The sequence below is a fragment of the Coffea arabica genome, chromosome 5c (genome assembly GCF_036785885.1).
Source record: "Coffea arabica cultivar ET-39 chromosome 5c, Coffea Arabica ET-39 HiFi, whole genome shotgun sequence".
NCBI classification, from domain to species: Eukaryota; Viridiplantae; Streptophyta; class Magnoliopsida; order Gentianales; family Rubiaceae; genus Coffea; species Coffea arabica.
In genome coordinates, this window is record NC_092319.1 from 5,947,074 (window position 1) to 5,956,359 (window position 9,286).

The window sequence follows — 9,286 nt, forward strand, 5'->3', positions numbered from 1 at the left end:
AATGATACAAATTATGAAAACAAAACTCAAGATCGACAAGATGACATGAATCATGAAATTCAATAAGAAACAAAAATAACTCAATGAAAAGACAAGAAACTAGGCTCAAACAATAAAAAAATAAAAGGGATATAACTTGTTACCATAAACCAAAACTCTAGTGTCAACTGACACGAAGATCACTGAGGACAACGAGACCCGACATCTAGGCAAGCCACAGGAATATTTCATCGACAAGTTTGGGTTGCGAAAAACATTGACCCAACAAGTACCCTAACACACGAACCTTAATATTATCTCAACTTGACATGAAAGAATAATTGAAGAACCTGGGTATAAGATAGAAGATGCCGCGATCAAGTGCGATTTTTGATTGTTAAGTCCAGTTGAAGATATCGAGACACACTTGAGATGCTTTCAAGAATAGTTCACAAGAAATCAAAAGAAGGCTCTCAAATTTTATTCATCAAAATATGCTTTCGATTATGACTAAGAGCAGGACCTATTTATAGGCTAGAAAACCTAACTAACCCAAATCCAAATTGGACTAGGATCTACTTAACTTATCTATGGCAAATCCTAATTAGACATGGATTACATCATTTATTCTAGATAATGACTAAACAAGAGGCCCAAAACTAAGAAAATTGGCTGGCTTATTGAAAATGACACAATTGCTAACAAAACTAACATCAGCAAACTAAAACGCATAAAAAACAGATAGAAAAACATAAAAAACACTCTAACTGGTCCGATGAAAATTGGCACGAGAGTTGAAGTAGAAGTTTGAGTCAGATCTCCACTGCAATGCCATCTGCAAGGAGATTCATGGGATGGAGGGTCACGGATCGAATCGCAGATCTGACAATTTTACTTTGAATAACATTTTCTTCTTCACAAGGATGCTTGAACATTCATCCATACATCTTTACACATCCAAATGGATATTTTCGATGACCTTTTTCCAACTGAATCCAAAGTCCCATTGAACCCTCCATTTTGCATGAGTTAATGCTTTTTGCACATTTAAAGGTTCACTTGAACAAGTTACTGGTTCTTGATGTGAATATAGATAACACTCGACCCCTTGGTGGCTACTCTTGACTTGAAAATAATGAGAATGTGAAGATATATAACACTCGAACCCTTGGTGGCAACTAGATTCGCATCAGAGAAGAACCAACTTGTAACGAATCCATGGGTCTTGGTAATGGTGTTTGTTAGGGAGATTGCACCCAAATTACCATAAATCATATAATAGTGAATTAAATATACAATAAAATAATGTTTACTTGTATTTTATGAGTTTATCAACTATCTCGAAACTTAACCTTTGATCATTCTAGAGAAAATAAAAATAAAAAGAAAGATAATCTCATGAATAATGCCAACTGAAAATCTATCTCAAACTTCAAAGTGATCATCTCAACAATTAGTAACATTAACAATTGAAGAGTTTAAATCAAGAGAGGAATCAATTAACTCATAAATCAAACAATAATTATATTTACATCATAAAATCTGTAGGATTTGTGTATGTTTCTAGATTCATCAAGTTCCTTATGGTTATGTATTTAGGATCATGCAAACTTATATGCTTTTAGTAGACATCTCCTAGGATTTATAATGTTTTCACTAATTAGACAATAAATAATTAATTTAATTTAAATCATACTTTTGAAGCATGTAATGCTAGTCTAAGATATTGGTCAAAAAGCGAAAGGAATGGATAACCTTCACATTATGACTTAAAAGAGATAATAGTGATTTAATGCGAAAGAGTAAAATTCCAAAGGTTCAAAGAAGGCCTTTTACCATTTTCTAGATCAAGCTTCATTGTCTAAGACTTTTTCTAATGTGTAATAAAAGAAAGTTCTAAGGCGTATTGAATGATTAAATTCAAATGATCTTATTTTAAGAATTCACAATTCACTCAAGAACATGGCTCTTAGTTCTCAAAGACTTAAACATTCATAAGAGGGACAACATTAACACCAAGTTCATCAAGTATACAACTAACACTCAATTCATTGTGCTAAATTATCATGGGTCAATCATAAATGAAGCTAAGTTAGAATTCAAGAAGAAGGAATATTAGAAGTATTTGAATAATTTTTGCAAAAGCTTAAAAAATTCAATAATGATCTTTAATCAAAAACACATAGCATGATCAATTGAGCAGACACTCAAGATTCAGAAACACATACACAAGTACAACAATCATGAGTGGTTTTCCACTCCTCTCTCCCACTTTAAAACTTTACATTATTATCAATGTTAAAGAAAAATCAAAGACGAAAGAGAGTAAAGAAAAATTCTTTGATATGCTCATGATCTTCCATAACCTTAGGTTGATCTTTAATAGAGATAACTTAGTTTTTTCACCCCAAAACTTGCGAGGAACCATGGCTACCTACAAGGACAATGACAAACCAAAGATTCAAAAGACAACCGAAACTGAAGCTAGTGATTCAAAAACAAGAAAATGAAGAAGCTAGTGATTTCAAGAGGACTCAATCGAAAATAAATGAGATGTGGTAGAAGTTGTTTAAAGTTGTAGTCACTAGTTAGGCAATCTGCTTATTGGACTTTCTAATGTTGGATCCTTAACGTCTATAACTGACTCATGCTTATTAAATCCATATTCAATATAGGTTTTCAACCTTTATCCTCTTTTCTTTGTACAATAAAATGTCCCTCTACCTTTTTGTAATTTCAGCTTTGATGCTTTTGGAAAATGGTTAAGTTCAAGGTCAAGTTCTTCAATGGATGTTTTAAACCATTCTAGGTCATGTATAATTCTACAAATTTTGATTTCAAAATATTTGAAAAGCATGGTGCAGCCTTTAAAAGGTTTGCATAGTAGCCTCCCCTAGGCCCTTGAAAACATTTTTCAAAAAGTAGTCATCAATAAGATCATTAAAAATATAAAATTTGAACACTAATTATGCTCAAAAGGATGTTTCATTGCTTTTGAAAAACATTAAAACCAAACCTTAAGTTCAATTTTTTTTTAACATCTTTTATAATCCTTCTCCTTGGTAAGAAACATTGACCATCAATGATGAGTATCTTATAATCATTGTCCATATCTTAAACTATGAAACTACCAAAAAAATATGAAATCATCAACCATAACTAGGATATCCTATATTACTACTTTAGAGTATTTAATTGTTCAATTAACCAATTGCAAGAAGATACTAGTAGGTTTTGCCTTCCATAACCTAACTTCTTAAACACATAGTAAGGCATAAGATTAATGCTAGCTCCCAAATCATATAAGAGTTTATTAGAATTTAAGTTGCATATAATACAATAAATAAAACAACCCTCCAAATCCTTTAGTTTTGGTGGCAACTTATTTTGCAAAAGAACTGAGCAATCTTTTGTTAAGCTATAGCACATTGTCTTAAAGTTATAGACTTTTCTTTGTTGGTTAATATTTCTTTCAAGAACATTGCATAAGTTGGAATTTGTTGTAATGCATCTACAAATGAAATGTACACGTGGAGTTTCTAGAAAAATTTAAGGGATAATTGCAGAAACCTCCCCTGAGGTTTTTGATATTTGCATTGACCTCCCCTGAGGTTACTAATCCTTTGCAAATTTAGTCCAAACGATTAAAATATTATTTTAGGGAGTGAAATTAGAGTTTTGTACCAGATTTGTCCTTTGTGCTACATGTTCAATGAATGACAAAGTACTATAAATCAATTAACAATTAATAAACTTTAAGGAGTATAATTTATGAGCAAACACGCATTACTCATTAAAATATCGGTTCTTTACGAATATTTTACTTTCAAAGAAAATTAGGTCCCTGGTTTCATAAAATACATACAGCTTTTCACCTTTTACATGATCAACATTTAGTTATATTCCAAGAAGACATACTATTTGACAAGTTGGTCTATTTATCAACTATTCACATAAATATGGAAGTAGAAGTACAACTACTATAATCCAAAACAACAAGAACAAAATCTAACTTGAATGATGAGTTATAGATTTCTTCCCATCCCAAGATACAAATGACTTCACAACGTTATGACACATCACACAAATCAGTTCCAATATACCATATTGATATTAAAGTAGAAAAGGGTATATGTCACACTTTAGCTCAAAACTGTAGCAAAGAAAAAATTTAATGTAACATTTGGAGATGAATAATCATGCTCCATAAAGTCAGATTCGACCAAGCATTGAGGCTTGATCGCTTTTTAGAATTATTTCATTTCAAATTATTAGTTAATATGGATGTGCATGTTATCCTTTATAGTTGAAACGCGATTTTAACTCATTAGTATGCATGTTCTGCACCATTTAATCTAATTAGTATGCATGCTCTGCTCTTATTTTTTATAATTACTTCCACGTTTCCGTATTTCAACTCATCACATTTCCCGATTGCATCGTTATTTACGATTCTATTCCAATTAAAACTTCTATAAGACCATAATAAGAGATAACAAATATAACATCTTTTCATGTGTTTTTAATTTAAATAAGTAAGGGAAAATATTATTTATAGTCCCATTTTTTGTTATTCACACATTTATAATCATTTTAATCATACAGGTTTCATTAATTAGACTATATGATAAAACAAATGATGGGAGTGCAAGTAATAAAAAATGGAGTGCAAATAAAATTTTTCTGAGTAAGAAGTGATTTACATACCTTTTTAATTTAAATAAGTAAGAGGTGGCTCCACTTATAGTACGGAGTGGCTTTCATGCTTTTTTAATTTGGGTAAGTAAAGAGAAAACATTACCAAACTTCCTAAAAGTAAAAAAATAAATGACAATACTTTATCTTTTAACTTAGTAATCCTAACTAAAAGGGCCAAATTATATAGAAAATAAAAAGGAAATAATATTCATTGGTTGTGGATTTAAAAAATAAAGAATGGTATCATTTATGAAATCTAAATTACGAAATTGCTAAATAAAAAACAATGCACTGCTGGCCTTTTAATGTGGAAATTTTTATTTGAAACATTCATTTTTGATAAAAATAATGATAATAACAACACCAGTTTGATCAAAAATTTTTAAAAAGTAACATTACCGTTTAAGAGATGAGAGAAAGGATGATGGTTTTTAATAATTTTGAAAACTCTAAAAACACATATTACAAAGGTTTTTTTTAATTTACGTTAAAGTTTATGAAAACACTAATCTAGATGCAGTCAACAATTTTAGGGACACAAGATACTAATCTAGCATTTTAACCTGTGTTATGCACGGGTTAATATTTCAAATCGAAATAATATTGTATATAGGAGAAAGAATTTTTTTCTAAAATTGAAGAAAATAAATTGGTTATAATTTATTTTTTTATATTATAAGTTTTGATACATGGGCATAACATAATATTTTTTGTCAATTTTTTTTTGGAAAATTCTTCTGACCGTACCACCCAACCTAACCCTCTCCTTAAATGCATTAACAATTCCTCTATTATATAAATCATTATAAGTGAAATTATTTTATTCAAATTGCTTCAGATATTGATAGACAATAAGTAAACAAGTTTTGGCTTCAAGTTATTTAAGATTTTAAAATTAAATAAGTCCATTTTTTGCTCGTAAAATAAATTTTTGTTCAACATATTAAGCATACACTTCTTTAAAATTTTGTCTATATATATATATATATTATTTTGTACCAAAATATATAAATATATACAATATAATTTTGATTTGAAATATAAACCCAGCATAACACGATTTAAAATGCTAGTCATATCACATGATATAACTTAACTGTATAAAAAGCGTCGATTTAGCTACAGCCTACAGTAGATATGGACCGGTTATGGTCTAATTTTTAGCAACTCTGGTGGCTTTTACAATGTGACATTCAAAGAAGTTTAGGGCAATATCGTCACTCTGTTGATATGTTAGACCAGAAGTAGGCAGTGAGCCAGAATTTCTGCTCGTTCCATAACCCACCATTCTGCTCCCCTCTCTGATGATCCAATTATCCACCAGACCGAATAGCTCATATTTACAGCTTTCTATCTCACAGATTTTTTGGAAGAAACTACTTATTGATCTTATTTCTGAAAAGATTTGGAATTCAGAGACCTTATTCACTGGCTGAGGTATTCTTTTAAACCTTTGCCGCTTTTTTGTATGTTTTTTTTCCTCAAAGCTTTTGTGGTACTTGCATGATTAGGAAATTAAACTATACTTGGATGAAAAAATACATGAGGCTTTGACCTACAGAATGTTGAAATTGCAAGCAATTGATAGATAGTATTCAATTTCTGGTTTCTTTATATATTTGGCTTGTAGATTTTTCTTACTTAGCAGACCAAGAATTATTGTACTTGTGCTTCAAACTTTACTATTGTTGCAGTTAATTAATGGTAATTTATGTGAACAATCACTTTAATTTTTAGAGGACTACAAATTGATTCCATTCTTAGGACTCTGGCCTTTTGTTGTGGTCCTATAGTTCGACATATTAGTTTTTAGAGAGAAACAACAATTCTCAAAAGGTTTGTATTTAATTGTAATTTTAAGGGATAGCTGGATAATCCTTCTTCTTATCTTAAAACTCATTAAAACAAAAGAAAAAGAAGAAGAAGAAGAAGAAGATGCAAATGATTGCTAGTTATTCTCATGATAGTTAAATACAATAGAGAAGCAACTTATCACTGATTAGTTCTCTAGTTTAGGCTCATTCTTGTAGAGTTTAGATTGTTAACTGGAGTTTTTTTGGTGTATTTTACTGTTAAATGCACTGGGATTTGATGCTTGTTGTTAAGCAGCACATTAAAAAGCATAAACTTAGAGCATGGACTAGTACATATTTCTTTTGGTACATCAAATTTGTACTTATTGATTTTCTTGAGTTTTTGTTCAACAAAGGCATTGGCTTTGCTGAGTAAGAAGGCAGGCTCTATGGTGGAGTACAACTTAAAGGTACTTTCCATCTGCAGGTTACTACATATTTCTAATTGTATTTCAGCTTTTTTTTTAAAAAACTCTGTGGTTATCCATTATGTCCTTAATCTAGATGGTTATGACTGGGCTTAGTTTATCTAATGAGGCTGGAATGAGCTACAAAGCTGAATCACTGTTTTATCTTCAACCCATATCGCCAATATCTATTCCCAATATCCTATTCCCAATATCAGAGCTTACAACTCTCAACTTCTCACCACCACAGCCGCCTTCTCTTCCTTACCTTTCAAACTCTCAATTTCTATTCCCAATATCCCCTCTCTTGATCAGGTTAGTCTTTTGCAGAAAAAAGTTTTAACAACAAATTATTTGTTCGGCTAAGGTCATTTATGCTATTTGTTTGACAGGATCAGAATATAGTTTTAGGGACAAGAAGGACAAGAAATCTACTTGTTTATGGGTTCCATCAAATCAGTCCTCTCATGAAAGTAAGAAAAATTATAAGAAACTTGCTCATCTCCTAGTAATTTATAAGTAGTTCTTGGCTCATGTGGTTTTCCAACTACCTACTTTATGAGTAGTTCTTGGCTGTAAATCATAGTACTATAATCATTTGTTTTGTCCTTTTTCCATTGTCTATTTTTGAATTTTTTTTTCCTGAGGCTTGTTTTATTTTAGGAAATTATGCATATGAGAAATGTTTATATGCAATTAAAATTTGATGGTCAGTTTTTAATGACGACGAAGTGATGATAATACTATTCTTTGAAACTTTCAGAGCACCTAGAGCTGAATCTGAGGACTATGGCCACTCTCACTTGAAAGATTGTGAGTTTGAATATTTTATTTTATTTTTTATTGTCAATTTGATTTATGAATTTTAGATTTCTTTACTGATTTTGAAATTTTGGAGTGAATATCCAATGGGACAGTTATGCAGTTGGGCATTACCTAATGCCAGCTTATTTGAATTTGTGCTTTTGTGTTGCATGGAATAAAATCTCTAACATGATAATAACAATTCAACTTACATGCAATTTCTAATTGCTTAATAGAGTTCAGCTCAAACTGGATAACTGCTTAACCTATGACATAGATGATGATTACATGTACTACTGCAGTACTTAATGTGGTGGTTTGTTGAGCTATCATTTTCTGTTAATGCAACTTTAGAACCGTAAAACATGTAGTAATTAATAGTACTGTTGGAGTATCTTCTTCAATGGTGAGGCTTTTTCATCTGGAAAATTTGGCTTTGAAACTTTGTTACAAAATACGTGTGTTACCGGAGTGTTTTTAATTATAATTTTTCTTAAATTAGTGGGGTGCTGAATGCTGAGTTATTAGATAGTGCTGCTTTGGTAAATGAGAAGCCACCAAACACCCTGAAGTTTGAACACGAAAGTGAGCTTCAAATCAACTAATCATCTTCAAATTGGAGGGCTCTAGGTGTGAAACTTCAAGGAAGAAATCAACTAATAATTGCTATTTGAGGCCTAAGAGTGCTAGTGTAAGTGAAACCCTTCATCCCATTCCACCTTATTTTAGCATCCATTTTAACGATGGTCATGATTGTCACTTGAAACTATGGCTAATGGATGTGGCTGTTCCTTGGGAACATGAATCTTTGTTTCAAGAAATTGGAGCAATTATCTTGTAGTAGTACGTTTGCATCTTTTGCTCTTTTATGATAGTGTTAATTTTTACTTTTATTATTTTAAAGCTCTCTTAAACTGCTTGCTTCGTCTGATAATGGCTTTCTTTTAAATAAGCTATCTTTCTTTGTAAAAGTTACTTTTTATAGCTACTGCATTTGACGGATCCTTCAGTGAAGTCTATACACAAAATCAACAAATACTCAAAACTAATACACAATAAGATTGAACCATGCATGGGCAGGGCCACGCAAAGTGTGGCACTATACATTAGTATATATATAAAGACTAAAAATTTTAAAGAAATGTATGCTTAACATGTTGAAAAAAAATTTACATTATGAGCACCAAATGGACTTTTTTAATTTTAAAATCTTAAATAACTTGAAGCCAAAACTTGCTTACTTATTGTCTATCATTATCTGAAAGCAATTTGAATAAAATAATTTAACTTATAATGATTTACATGATAGAGGAATTGTTAATGCATTTAAGGAGAAGGTTTGATTGGGTGGTAAGATGAGAAGAAATTTCCAAAAAAAAAAACCAATTTACCAAAATCTGACAAAAGATATTATGTTATACCCATCTATCAAAACTTATAATATAAAAAAATAAATTATAACCAATTTATTTTTCTTCGATTTTTAGAAAAAAATTCTTTCTCCTATATACAAAATTATTTCGATTTGAAATATAAGCTCGTGCG

General features: G+C 30.6%; 1 long non-coding RNA gene across 1 annotated transcript; it reads left to right on the forward strand.

Moving 5' to 3' along the window:
- Positions 1 to 5,857: 5,857 nt before the first annotated feature.
- LOC140007417 (uncharacterized) lies at positions 5,858 to 8,637 on the forward strand. Its single transcript, XR_011814726.1, has 4 exons — positions 5,858 to 6,114; positions 6,887 to 6,940; positions 7,701 to 7,750; positions 8,244 to 8,637. It is a non-coding gene; the product is annotated as an uncharacterized lncRNA (long non-coding RNA).
- The last annotated feature ends 649 nt before the right edge of the window (positions 8,638 to 9,286 follow it).